At 44.9% G+C, this 13,914-nt stretch overlaps 1 protein-coding gene across 4 annotated transcripts in view; it reads left to right on the top strand.

Annotated features, from left to right (window-relative positions):
• The window catches only part of DGKB (diacylglycerol kinase beta), a 271,357-nt gene that overhangs the window by 238,806 nt on the left and 18,637 nt on the right, over positions 1 to 13,914 (top strand). The gene's annotated exons all lie outside the window — the stretch shown is intronic.

Raw genomic sequence — 13,914 nt, 5'->3', positions numbered from 1 at the left:
GCATGGGTCTTAGTTCAGTCCTCTAGCCACTTCACCGCACTGTCTGTTGGTGGGTTCAAGTGCAGTAGGCTACACAGGGGCATCCTGTTTCAAGTAGATGCAATGATATTCTCATCTGAGATTTTAGAAGTGAGATTATTGGAATCAAAATATTAAATGGAATATTTTTTGATGACAGGAATTTGTGCTATCCCTTATGGCCCACCACATTTTGTTGCTTTTAACATTTATTTAAATGGCTTTATGTAATATCTTTAAGATTATTTTAAAAATCATCTCAGGAAAAACAATTCCATTTTCCTTATGTCAAATCTCAGCATGCTCACACCAGATGGTGTTTCATTTCAGGTCAGAAAATAATGGAGGCGGCTGTAACGAGAAAAGTAACAAGAAAAAAAGATTAATAACAAGGAATTACACGTTTGCAGTAGCTTGCTTCATTTTAAACGAACCCTTCCTATTTTTTCACATAGCATTACAGGTGCAGCCTGTTTATCCACGGGGTGGGGAAACAGAAAGTCACACACTCCTTTGCCTCCTTTGCCCTGCGCTGGTGTCTCACTCCATTTCCAGGCAGCCCAAAACACTGCAAAAAGGCTCTGCCTCACCCAGGCAGGGAAGTAGCCTTGGAAGAGGTTCCCCTTGCAAAGGAACAGTAACACTCCTAGAGCCCCTGAGCCAGCAAAGAGGCTGAAGAGGGGAAGGGGGGCCGAACATCTCTGTAGCCAGAACACATGCAGCAAGGTGGAGCACTCACTCACACTCACTCACTCACACAGGGGCAGGTGTGGTAGTAACAGAGGGGATTGCTTCAAAAAAACCCAGGGAGTGTTTGCCAAATCCCCCCCCCCCATTGAGATGGTGCAGGCAATCACCGACACAAGCAACCTCTCCCCCCATGGTGCAGGCTATCATGGACACAAGCAAGCCTTCCCACCAAGCAAAGCATGAGATTTAGCCTACAATCTTCTCCACACTTTCCTAGGAGTAAGTCCCATTGACTGGAATGGCGCTTACTTCTGGGTAGAAATGCATAGGGCTGGACTCTTAAAAGATCAGCATCCCATGTGAAAGAAGTGGGGCAGCTGGCAACAGGGAGGGCTAGAGCGGAGGGGAGGCGACTGATAACAGCTGCCTTAGTTTCCTTCCATCCGGAAGTGTCAGGCTGCAGTGTATTTGCATAACTCTGGAATTTAGCACAACGCATTTTTTATTAATCGTGCCGAGTCACGGAATGGAACTAATGCGGATAAACGCCAAAAAGTTTGGATGCCCCTGGTGTAGACTATTAAGCTAGATGGACTAATAATAATAATAATAATAATAATACAGGTATTTATATACCGCCTTTCTTGGTCTTTATTCAAGACTTTATTCAAGGCGGTTTACATAGTTACATAGGCAGGCTTATTAAATCCCCGTAGGGATTTTTACAATTTGAAAGAATGTTCTGTCTTACAAGAACCACAACATTCAGGTGTTACTTTCTTGATCTGGTTTCACATTCTGGCCTCCATCCTCCCACGCTCAGAGCAGATGGAATAACTCGCCTCAGCTTGTCAGCTGTTTCAAGGTCGCACGGTGGCGGTGGCCTCAAACTGGCGACCTTCGGATGTTATCTTCAGGCAAATGGAGGCTTTACCCTCTAGACCAGACTTCCTGCCTAATAGTCTGACTCTGAAGAAGATTTCTGTGGTTAGTCATTTGGCTAGTAGGAGAGAGTAGAATTTCAGGATAAAATAGCATTTTTCTTTTAAAAGGGTGACTACAGAGGAGACCAGGGATGTCAAACTCATTTCATACAGTGGGCCAAATCATTTTCATAGTACCTGCTGAGGGCCAGAAGTGACATAATTAAGCAGGAGCTGACACCATTAAGTAGATGATGGCCAGAAATAAGCACTTAATTCTCACATAGAAACTCATTAGCTGCAAATGACAGAAGAGAAAATGTACAAATCTTTTTCATAATTTCAAGATATGAGAGTGCCCAATTTTCACTGGGAGAGCCCAGTTATGACAAGAGCCAAAGAAATGGTTTGTAGGAGCCGCATCCCATCTGCAGGCCTTATGTTTGACACCCCTGGAGGAGACCATTTCCAGATGGATAGCTGTATTTCAGTACAATCCTATATACATTTACCCTATTGAAAATAATGTGACTTGCTTTTGAGTAAACATGCATAGGATTGCAGTGTGAGCCAGCAGCAGCCAAAACCACAAATGGTCATAGAGATGTTTATTTCTGGTGAGTAAGATAGGTTTACAGGGCCCAATCCTATCCAACTTTCCAGTGCCAATGCAGTTCTGAGGTAAGGGAACAAATATCTCCTTACATTTGAGGAGGACTCCATGATTGCCTTAGCACCTCAGGAGGCAGGTTCACCTCATGTTGGCACAACTGCATTAGCATTGGAAAGTTGGATAGGATCGGGCTCTATGTCTTTCTGAATACAATGGGATTACTTTTGAGTAAGGTAAATAACACCATTTTCAAATGCCTCTTGTCATGATAGTACAACTTCTCCATTAACAGATAAACTTTTGGACTTATTTTTCTTATAATTTTTTCTGACAATGAACTTGATAGTTATCTGATTCAGGGAAACCTTTGCAATGTAGACTACAAAAGTAGCTTGGCCCACACAAATCAATAATTTGGGAATTTCCCTGAACCAGACATGTGTGAACAGAATCTTGCTTCATCAGCCGGCATCTGGGTCTGCAGCTACAATCACTATTAAGAATGGAGGCTGCTGCCATTGGTATCAATAGGAATGTTCCATAATTTCATTGGAAATGGGCCCGTGTATCTCATCCAAGTGGGCAATCTCTAAATGAAAATATCTGCGTCTTTGTAGCATAACTTTGAGTCATCAGGATGTCTCATTTTTCCGAATATTGTATACATTTATCTAAACATTGTGTAAGAAATGCTGTGTGTTGAAACAGCAAAACAATTAAGTACAAATAACATTTTAGACCTCATTTAGATAAGCATTTAATCCATAGAATCAACATGGTAACAACATCCTGACCATACACTGAATAGGCAGATATGTTATGAAAAAAGGAAGTTCTAATTGGATTTTATGACCTGCACACAGTACCTTGTTAATCATGTTTTCTTAATAGACTAAATTTTATTAATTACAAGTCTAATATTTCTCAATAGTGGTAGTACCTAGGAAAGGTCTCTTACATTTTGAGCTGAAAGTCTAAATTCTGATCAAAGTCAGGTTATGTTCAGTGGCTAATTCAAAAGAAGAGATCAAGCTCTTAATACCTGGCTGGACATTAGCAGACATGAACCAGGAAATTTTGTGAGCAAGTGGTTTGGATATTCATTTAGTGTGAGTGCTCCAGTCTTGGTGTAGGTGGTTCATGTAGGTGAGGACAAAGATGTGCAACATTCATGTGTCTAACAGCCCAAACCTATGCAGCACTGGCATAGCAGGGCCACATAGCCCATGCCGTATCTAGCGCTGAAATGGAGCAGACCGGAGGTCTCCTTGGGATAACATTTGTTCCCTTACCTCTCGTTAAGCCCCAGGCTGCTCAATGGGGATACTCAGATCTGCAGCAGTGAAATTGGTGATGGCAATTCCAAGAAACCCCATGTAGGGCTTTCAGGCTGGCAACAGGATATGGCAGCGACCTCCTTCACTGACTCCCTCCTTCTCCCTGACCTGATCTACCCCTTGTTCTGCCCTTCCCCCCCACTCCATTATACCCCTCCCCATCCACCCCCAGCCTCTGCACTGCCAGGTGCAGACCTTACCTATGCTGGTGGCTGCAGGTTCAGGTTCGATGTCAGTAGGACGGTGCAGGCCTTCCCGCCAGCACTCCTTACCTGAGTAATCAGAAAGCTCTTCATTAGCTGCACCAACACTCGTGAACCATAGAATTGGGCCCTATTTTGCAGTACTGCAGTACAGCTCTGTAGTATTTTATCTAAACCTGTAAATACTATATTTTCTCTTAGCTCCTGAAACTATCCAACTTAGGTTTTACACCATTATAGCGGTAGCACTCTTCCACAATGTCTTCAATGTTGCGTCATAAAATGTAGCCCAGTTCTGGAGTTTACTCAACAACTGAAGCCCAATGCATACGTTACAGTGTCTACATATGCAAACTCCCTCTACTTGTGTCCAGTTTAGTGACCATTTGACTGTCTGCACGATCCTCTATGTTCTTGATATGAGGTTGTACTCATGTAATTGCGCTTACTTTTAAACAGGTACTGGGTTACACGTTCTATTGTTCACGCACAGTGTTGTCTCTACTGTGACCTGCATGATCTTGTCTTATCTGTCTGAAGCCACCATTAAAATCATAGACTTCCCACTGGAAAGACACATTTTGAATCCTGAGTCCTTGGTTGTTCCTTTGAGTATAGTAGAGAAGTGACAAGCTGCCTGTCCCAAAGCAATGCAGAATGAAAGTCCTGTAAAATGCAAGTTGAGAATGTACTAACTGATAATCATATTTGAATGTTGCTGCTTGTTTATGTAAAACCTATCCTCTTTTAAAACAGAAGAGCGAATACTTGAAAACCATGATAGCAGTGATTAATTTATTCTGGAGGAAAATGTGCATGGCTCCCATCTTTCATCTAAGTGGCAGTCCTAGAAGGACTGAATCCTACGGCCTCACCGGTCCAGAGCCAGATGTAGAAATATAAATAATACTTCCATGCATGATGTGAATCTAGGAGTGCAGGAGATAATCTGATGCACACAGATGTTTGCTGTCAAGATTTCTCAAGCTCTCCTGACATTTCCTTTGCACCTGGCACTGGTGGTATCTGCCATGCCAGTTTAGTCCCCCAACACAGATGTTCTTGTTGTGCTACTTTGTGTGTGTAACATTTAGGTTGCTGTTGAGTTCAGCACTGCACACATAAATACTGTAATCCAAAGGCCATCCATTTATTAGTGCACCTGCATCATTCACTTCGTTTCATTCATTTCAAACTAACACAAGTTGCCTCCTGTACTTCTGGACCTAATGCTGAAGCCAGATTTTTTTAAGAAGGAAAGGTAAAGCTGTTCCTCTGGCATTCTTGGCTTTGGCTGCGGTCCTACACAGTCAGAGGGGCTTTTATATATAAATTTCAATGATGTGTATAATACATAGATCTCCATTTTGCAAACCACGTTTTTTTGTTAGCATCATAGCTACACAATTTGTTGACTTGATTGATAAGAAACATTATTTTAAAGGCCTCCATTCTCTGATCGCAGCCCTTGAAATACAAATACAGTGGAGAAAAGCACTTGTCTGCATACTTAACTTTAAGCACATAAATAGCCCCATTGAAGTCAGCGACATTAAGCATGTATTTAATCCTAAAGTACAGCCCTCAGAGTCAATTATTTCAATATTTTGCAAAAAAAAGTCTTGCCAAATATTATCAAGCAATCTTTTCCATTCACTGTTGTCAGCAGGGGGTACTGAATCCAGCCACTGGAACATTTTTCCTCCAATGAGCATACATTCTGCAGATGAGACAATTTCACCTAAACTTAACTCATTGGTGGAATTTAAGGTGGCTTCACATGGGTGTTTCTTCTGTTGAGATTGGCTTGCCTTAGTGATGTTTTTTCTTCCCTGAGAGATGCTGTCCTTTTAAGCATCTTATTATCATGGCATGGATCAGCTTTATCTGTACAAATATAATATTTTGCACATCTTGTGAAGCCAAAAACAACGTATATGGGGGAGTGAGAGACCTTTTGGGGTAAAGATGAAGGATGGACAGCTTGAACATCTGTTTTCATCAGTGAAAGGGGCTAGCCCAGGCAGACCCAACTTCAGCGGTCAGCATAGTCAAGGCAACTGCTGGGACCCATGGGTTAGGGAGGGATCACAGCTTACCAAAGGCACTAGTTGACTGAAATCTTTCATCTACATGAAACCGCTGGGAGAGGTCATCCGGGGGTTTGGAGTGAGGTGTCATCAATATGCTGATGACACCCAGCTCTATCTCTCCTTTCCTCCAGACTCCAAGGTGGCGGTTGAGGGCCTGGAGCGCTGTCTGGAAGCAGTGAGGATCTGGATGGGGGCTAACAAGCTGAAATTAAATCCGGATAAGACAGAGGCTCTCCTGGTTCGGAAATCCTCGATGCAGGTGCTGGATTATCAACTTGCTCTGAATGGGGTTGCACTCCCTCTGAAGGAGCAGGTTCGCAGCTTGGGGGTCCTCCTGGATTCGCAGCTGCTCCTGGATTCCCAGGTGGCGGCTGTGGCTAGGGGGGCCTTTGCTCAGCTTCGGCTGGTGCGCCAGCTGCGACCGTACTTGGATCGTGCAGACCTGGCCACGGTGATCCATGCCACGGTGACATCGAGGTTAGATTACTGTAACGCGCTCTATGTGGGGCTGCCCCTGAAGACGGTTCGGAAACTACAATTAGTACAGAATGCGGCGGCCCGTGTGGTCACCGGAGCCAGGTGGTTTGACTCTGTCAGCCCGCTTCTCCGGGGGCTGCATTGGCTGCCCATTCGTTTCCGGGCCCAATTCAAGGTGCTGGTTTTGACCTTTAAAGCCCTATACTGCTCTGGGCCAGGATATCTTAGAGACCACCTACTCCCATACAATCCGGCTCGCCATCTCAGGTCATCAGAGAAGGCCTTTTTGCAAGTGCCGCCACCCAAGGAGGTCCGGGGGGTGGCTGCAAGAAATAGGGCCTTCTCGGTAGTGGCACCAACATTATGGAACTCCCTTCCCCTTGACTTGAGAATGGCTCCCTCTCTTGAGAGCTTTCGGCGAGGCCTGAAAACACTGTTGTTTAAACAAGCCTTCTGATTTCTGGCCTTCTTAACTTTTTATACATCTTTTAGTTTTACAGGCTTGATTCCTCGGTGATCTGCTCTTTTACTCTTTTAATCTGACTACTGTTTTTATGGCCCTGTAGTGTGTTTTTAAATGTTTTTATCTGTTTGTATTAATGTTTTTTAAATTCTATTGTTTTTTAATATGTTGTTAGCCGCCCTGGGTCCCGTTAGGGAGAAGGGCGGGATAAAAATAAAGTTTTATTATTATTATTATTATTATTATTATCAGCTTGTGTACATGATCAGGCATTACAGGACCATAAGAGATTTTTACAGTGCAAATGAACTGTATTCCAGTGCAGAACAGGGGGCATGGCATGTTGGCGGTAGCCTTTGTAAAGGTGGCCAGCCAATCACAACCCTCCTTTTGACTCAGTTAGCTATAGTTTAGGTGGTGGCAGCAGGCAAACTACCACGGTCTGGGGCTTTTGAGAAGCCAAATTAGCAGCACCTGTGTGAGACAGAGGGGACTGATAGCCAAGTAATTTTATGAGCGAGCTGGTGAGGAGCAGGAATGGGAACTCCTCCCAAGGAGGCTGGCCTTACACCTCAGGATGCTCTTCTTAAACCAGCTTTCTTGGGTGTAAGGAGAGCCTCCTTGGGTGTAAGCAGACAGGGCAGCTGTGGTGTTTTTCCACTGACCTTGGGACAGTTCTGCCTCACCTGCTGTCCCTGCTCAGAAGGGGAGGGGGCAACCTGCATGGCTCTGTTGAGGCTCTGTGCGACATGTAGTGCTTTGCAAGCCAAGGTGAGGATCCCTACAAAACTGAGTGCTTTGCATCTTCTCTAACTACCCTATTGGTGGGCTCCATTGCTGCTTGGGAGGAAGAAGCCTCTTTGAATTACCAGCTGCAATGGGACTACTTCTGAACGGAGCTGTAAAGGATTGGGTAAGCCTTGCAGCTGCTACACATGATCTGCCTCCCTCTTGCTGCTTCTGTCCCCACTCTCACCCCCTCCCACCTTGTTTACAGATGGGATGGGACACCAGGGGAGTGGTTAAAGAGAACTCCGGTACACACACACACAGCACTGCAGCAGCCATGTATTTTTCCATGGCTGGGTTTTTAAAGGGAACAACTCAAGACTTGAGTCTTTTTGAGTCACGAAAATGCTCTGGGTGACTCCGAAAGTGCTCCCATTAGGACTTGTTTTTGACTCAAGTTGCGGGGCAGAGACACATGACTTGACTCAAGTCAAGCCACACTGGACTTGCCCATTCCTGGTGAGGAGTTTCTGGGAGCTTGAGTTAGTGCTGAGTCTTCTCTTTCATCCACTCTGCTTGATCTTACTCCTTGTTCTGGTGAAGCAGCAGCCATGATAGTAGCCAGTTGGCCCGGAAATACTGTGGATCTATCTGCTGGGGTGCCTGTTTGTGAAATGAGGGAAAAGAAGGTCTACTGCAAGTATATTGCCTGTGCCAGGGATCTGGTGCTGGCTGTGAGCTGGAGCATAACATCATTTTCAGCTAAATTGTGACATAAGAGAGCGACTAAGGGCGCAGTCCCAACCCCTTATGTCAGTGCTTTCCAGCACTGACATAAGGACAATGTAGCCCTGAGGTAAGAGAACAAACATTCCCTTACTTTGAGGAGGACTCTGTGAGTGAGATCCAACTGCAGGATGCAGCACATGTCCCATTGGCCCCAGCACTGACACAAGGGGTTAGGATTGCTCCCAAAGATGTTTACTGGGCTGGGGCACCTTCCTTATGAAGAAAGGCTATGGCGTTTGGACCTTTTCAGCCTAGAAAAGAGGCGCCTGAGGGGGGACATGATTGAGACATACAAAATTATGCATGGGAAGGATAGAGGGGATAGAGAGATGCTCTTTACACTCTCACATAATACCAGAACCAGGGGACATCCACTAAAATTGACATCTCCTGAGTTAGGACAGACCAGAGAAAATATTTCTTTACTCAGTATGTGGTTGGTCTGTGGAACTCCTTGCCACAGGATGTGGTGATGGCATCTGGCCTGGATGCCTTTAAAAGGGGATTGGACAAATTTCTGGAGGAAAAATCCATTACAGGTTACAGGCCATGCCGTGTATGTGCAACCTCCTGATTTTAAAAATGGGCTATGTCAGAATGCCAGATGCAAGGGAGGGCACCAGGATGCAGGTCTCTTGTTATCTGGTGTGCTCCCTGGGGCATTGGGTGGGCCGCTGTGAGATACAGGAAGCTGGACTAGATGGGCCTATAGCCTGATCCAGCGGGGCTGTTCTTATGTTCTTATAAAGAGAACTGAAACATTCCCACTCTGCCCCAGCTTTCTCTTGCTGTGTTCTCCACTGCTGTGACTGACCTTTCACAACCCCAAGTCTCCAGGTCAGAACTTACAGCCCAGTGGAGCTGCATTCCAAGGCAGCTTCTTCAGTGTACATATGTAGGCTCTTCAGGGCTGCAGAGGAAACTGTGGGTACATGGAGCTGTGTGCGTCTCTTATAAATACATCCCCTGTTGGGGGATCAAGAAAATGTAGTACATTCAAAACAGGAGAGAGGTTGAGTCTTAAAAGCTGAACTAAGAGGTTCACTCCCTAGTTCAAGTTTAATTAAAAATCTAGAGCCCTCTGTTAGTGGGTCTGTTATCTCTGTGTTCTGTTGTTAGCGATTAGTACCATTAATTCTGCTTTACAATCTGCTTATAAACTGTGAACCCCATGAAGACCTTCTATATCTCTCACTGTCATAGGGAAAGGGAAGTGGAGTTTATAGCATGATAACATTTAAAAGCACTCTTTTCATCTTTCTACATTTGTGAAATGCATTGCAGGGTCAGCAAGAGGTTAGATCAGGGGTGCTCAATAGGTAGATCGTGATCTACTGGTAGATCGCGAGGCAAAATGAGTAGATCGCAGAGTGCCGACCCCCCCTTCAGGTGCCTCTGGGAGGAAACGCCGGGAGTAAGGCCCATTGTACTCAATGGGGCTTACTCCCAGGTAAGTGTGGCTAGGATTGCAGCCTCACAGCCTAATCCTAGGCATGTCTACTCAGGAGTAAGTCCTGTTATACTCAGTGGGGCTCAAGGTACACCAACATACATTGTACACATAAATGTTATATGTTATGATGGCGCAAACATTGTAAAAAAAACTCTGGTAGATCTCCGGGCCTTGCTGGATTTCAAAGTAGCTCTCGAGCCAAAAAAGTGTGAGCACCCCTGGGTTAGATAATAGACAGGGTGTGGGTGGAGAAGGACTGGATGGTGCAATTTTGCAGGATAGGACTGACCCCTTGGTCAGATCACGAGTACCTTTCCATAGAGTTGTACAGCAATCTCCTGACCCTTCGTGGCAAACCAAGGTGGAGACTGCACCCCTCTGTGCTGCGTGAGCAGGAATATAAAGAATTAATAGAGAAGTGTATTATCACTTGGAGAGAATTAACTGAGGTCAGAAGGAACGACCCGATCAGATGGTGGGAGGAGCTAAAGAGGGAAATTAAGCAGAAGTGCATCGCGATGTCATTGCACGTGTACAGGAAAGAACTGGCCCAGTACCATAGAGGTCTTTTTGGCTTTCTGAAGGCCCATCAGAGGATCAACAAAGGACTGGCATGGAATAAGAAGAAATTAGAGAGGGATGGGAAGATTATCCAAGAATATCACCGGAAGAGGAGAGAGGCCATAATACAAAAGCAGAAATACAGATCAAAGGGGTCAATTGTGGAGCAGGAAGACTGGGAGAAGAAATGAAAGGGGGGAAGGACGATCAGGAACTTTGAAGGGCTTCAAAAGTCGGGAGGAGAGGAGATAAAATACTTAACCTCAACTCAATCTCAGCTCATGAGATGTTGAGCATCATGAATAATCACTACCAGGAAATGTACATTGAGAAAAGATAGAAGAGCAAACCATGACTGACTTTTTGATGAAAATGCCTAGGGATGCCTATGACTCACCCAGTAAGGAAGAAGCCGAGGAAATGACTAGACCCATAACAGAAGATGAAGTGCTGGAGGTGATAAGAAGGGGAAGAGACGGCGCTGCTCCGGGTCCCGATGGACTAAATTACACCTTTTATAAGTTGTTTCAGAAAGAACTGGCTGAACCCCTAGCCACGGCTTTTAATAGAGCCTTATGGGAAGAGGACAAATTTAGAGATCGTTTTTATGGAGGAATCTTAACCTTCATTTATAAAGAGGGGGACCCTACTCTGCCTAAGAACTGGAAGCCCATTACTCTGACAAACATTGTCTATAGGATTTTAGCAAAGATTTTGAATGACAGACTTCCCAAAATAGCCCTAAGTTGATTGTGAGGACCCAACTAGTGCTGTCCCAGGGAGGAAGATGACCGATTCATTAGTTCTGGTGAATTTAAAGAGGTGAATTCATTAGTTCACCTCTTTCTGATGGTGGAGAAGGGAGAGTGGAAAGGGATACTTCTACAAATGGGCCAATCTAAGGCATTTGACAGAATAAACAGAAAGTATCTCTGGCAAACGCTGATGGCAAAGGATATCCCAGAGGTTTTCATAAACTATATAAAAACTCTGTATGAGCAGGCATTGGTTATGCCACAGGTAAATGGATGGAAAGGAAAAATCATACCCATAGAATCAGGGATACGCCAAGGATGTCCATTGAGCCCGCTCCTCTATGTTTTGGCGTTAGATCCGTTGCTTGCCATAGTCCAGGCAGAGCCCAGAATAAAGGAAATCACCATGGGTGGGAAAGGGAATAGTGCAGAGGCTGGGAATGCCATAAAAACGGTAGCCCACGCAGATGATGTGTACGTTATGGCTAGAGACGTGGGGGAGATGGAAACATTGAAGGAAATAATAGATGAATACAGCAGGGCCTCAGGAGCGGTGATAAACGAGGTTAAAACCAAATGTTATTCTCTTAGGTCGAGGGGGAAAAACATAGAAGTGAGGGCCATGGGGGCTGTTTTTGAAACAGATGAAAGGAAACAAGAGGTTCAAAAGCTGGAATCTGTAAAAATTTTAGGTATAATTTTTGGACTGAAACAAAGAGGGTGGGAAGAGAACTGGAAATTGTGGGCCTCTAAGGTGGAGGAAAAACTGAAGAGGTGGAATAAATGGACCTGAACCTGTATCAGAGGGTACATTATGTCAACGTGTATTGTGTTCCAATGGCGTCCAATTTGGCGGCGATCTATCCCCTGCCGAAACAGGTGGTGGACAAGGTTACCCATCAAGTTTTATTTTCTTGTAGGGCACTGCCTTTTTCCCTCTTGCCCAAGCGATGGCATATAAGAAAGTGAAAGAAGGAGGACTAGGGGTTCGGGCCCTGGGACCTTTGTTCTTGGTGGCCTTTGTCTCCTATGACTTTGGCAACTGGGCGAAATGGAGGCAGAGGCCACAGGAAGGGAGAGCCTTTGCATCTGTATGGGCCCAATTCGGAGACACTTGGGAAAAGACGACCTGGGGACAGAAATGGTGGGCGAAAGAAGAGACGGGATACGTACTCACTCAGGTGATAAAACAATCTTTGCCAGAGCACATGAGGTAGGCGATGACTCTGATGAAGGACATGGGACTCTCGGCCAAGCTATATAAAACCAGTGGGCTGGAAGGGAAACAACTCAAGCGTTATGTATATGAAATGACGGTACAGGAGTTTATCATGAGGCCTCACCAAGAGAAACAGCAAAGTAAGATGCACCTTTCCGTGTACCTCTTGCAGGAGAAGGTGGCGCACAGTGCCTTTAGCGAGAAGAGAATCCCCTTTAGTTTATGGGAATTAAGGTGGAGGGCTTTCCATCAGGTCCTCAGGGTGGGAGCGGCAAACCCATGGTTGCAAGAAGATCAGAAGAGGTGCAAGAGGCCGACCTGTTTGGGGTCGGGACCCTCTAGATCGGTAGGCACCCCACCGCTGATAGAAACGGTAGCCCATTTCGTTCAAGAGTGTATGCCAGCGAAGGAGTTGGGGAGGGGCGTAGTGAGGGCCTTTAAGTGGCCTGAACTGGCCCAACAGGCCTGGGAGACTATCGTCCCTGGGAAGGAGCTGGTGGGGGTATGAGGGGACCCAAGAGGACGAGTAATATGGGACAACGGGGGGGGAGGAGACGATAGGTGGGAGGTGCCGTGGTCTATGGTAAGATTGATAAATCTGTATGTCCTTTTTGCGCTGGGCATGCAAAGGGGCAAAGAAATAAAGGAGAAAAAGTCCACCAACACGCAGGGATGGGTCTGTTTTGTGGTCTCCAGAGTATACGGTGTCGCGGCTTACGAAAGGGTGAGGACCAGTAGAGACAGGTGGAAAAAATGGTGGGAGTGGTTAGATGGGGCGAATCCACCTATAACGTGATGTATCTGTGTTCTAGTTAAACAGTTGATGTAATGTGACTGTAGTTGAAAATGTAAAATATGATTTCTTTCCTTCGTCTTATTTATTGTAGTATGAAACTTTTAAAATAAAAATCTATATTTCCGTAAAAAAAAAAAAACACAACTATATTTCCCCACCCAAAATTGCCATGTGGTAGCAACAGAGCAGAGGATAATATTATAGGGTAACTTGCCCCTCCCTTTTTTTGACCCAGACAACTCTTTGGGACAATTCAAGAGGAGGAAACTAGTGGTGTTTGCCATGACTGCCTCAGAACAGCGAAGAATCTCTATGATAAATGCTTTTTCTTTTCTGAAATCTGACTCTTGAAGGGTTGTACAGTGTATTTCCCATAGTATTTTGATAAATGAGGCTTCAAGAAAGCATTACTAACTGTTTAGAAATTAGAGACTTTTTTTTCCAGAACACATCACTCTTGCAAGTGAATAAAATTTATGCATATGCGTACTAATAAATCATTACAGGTTGAGCCTCATTATTCTCATGGGTTCCGTTCCAAGCACTCATGTGGATGGCAAAAAACGCAATAGCAGATCAATTTTAAAACAAAGTTTCTTTGCTCTGATGATTTAAAAACAGACTTGTTGACCTTTGTGATGTAAGATAAGAGTCCTTAAGAAGACAGTCCATCAATCAGTCCTCCTCCAAGAGCTTACAAAGGTACTTCACTCAGCTCCTCCCTTCACCAATGCAAAATGATCACCTTTCTTTCAAGTGCTCAGGGGGAAGGGAGGGGTCGCCTGGAGAGAGAAG

The sequence above is a fragment of the Tiliqua scincoides genome, chromosome 5 (genome assembly GCF_035046505.1).
Source record: "Tiliqua scincoides isolate rTilSci1 chromosome 5, rTilSci1.hap2, whole genome shotgun sequence".
In the NCBI taxonomy this organism is placed as follows: domain Eukaryota; kingdom Metazoa; phylum Chordata; class Lepidosauria; order Squamata; family Scincidae; genus Tiliqua; species Tiliqua scincoides.
Note: the sequence above shows the minus strand (reverse complement) of the source record. Positions and strands in the feature narration are given on the sequence as shown.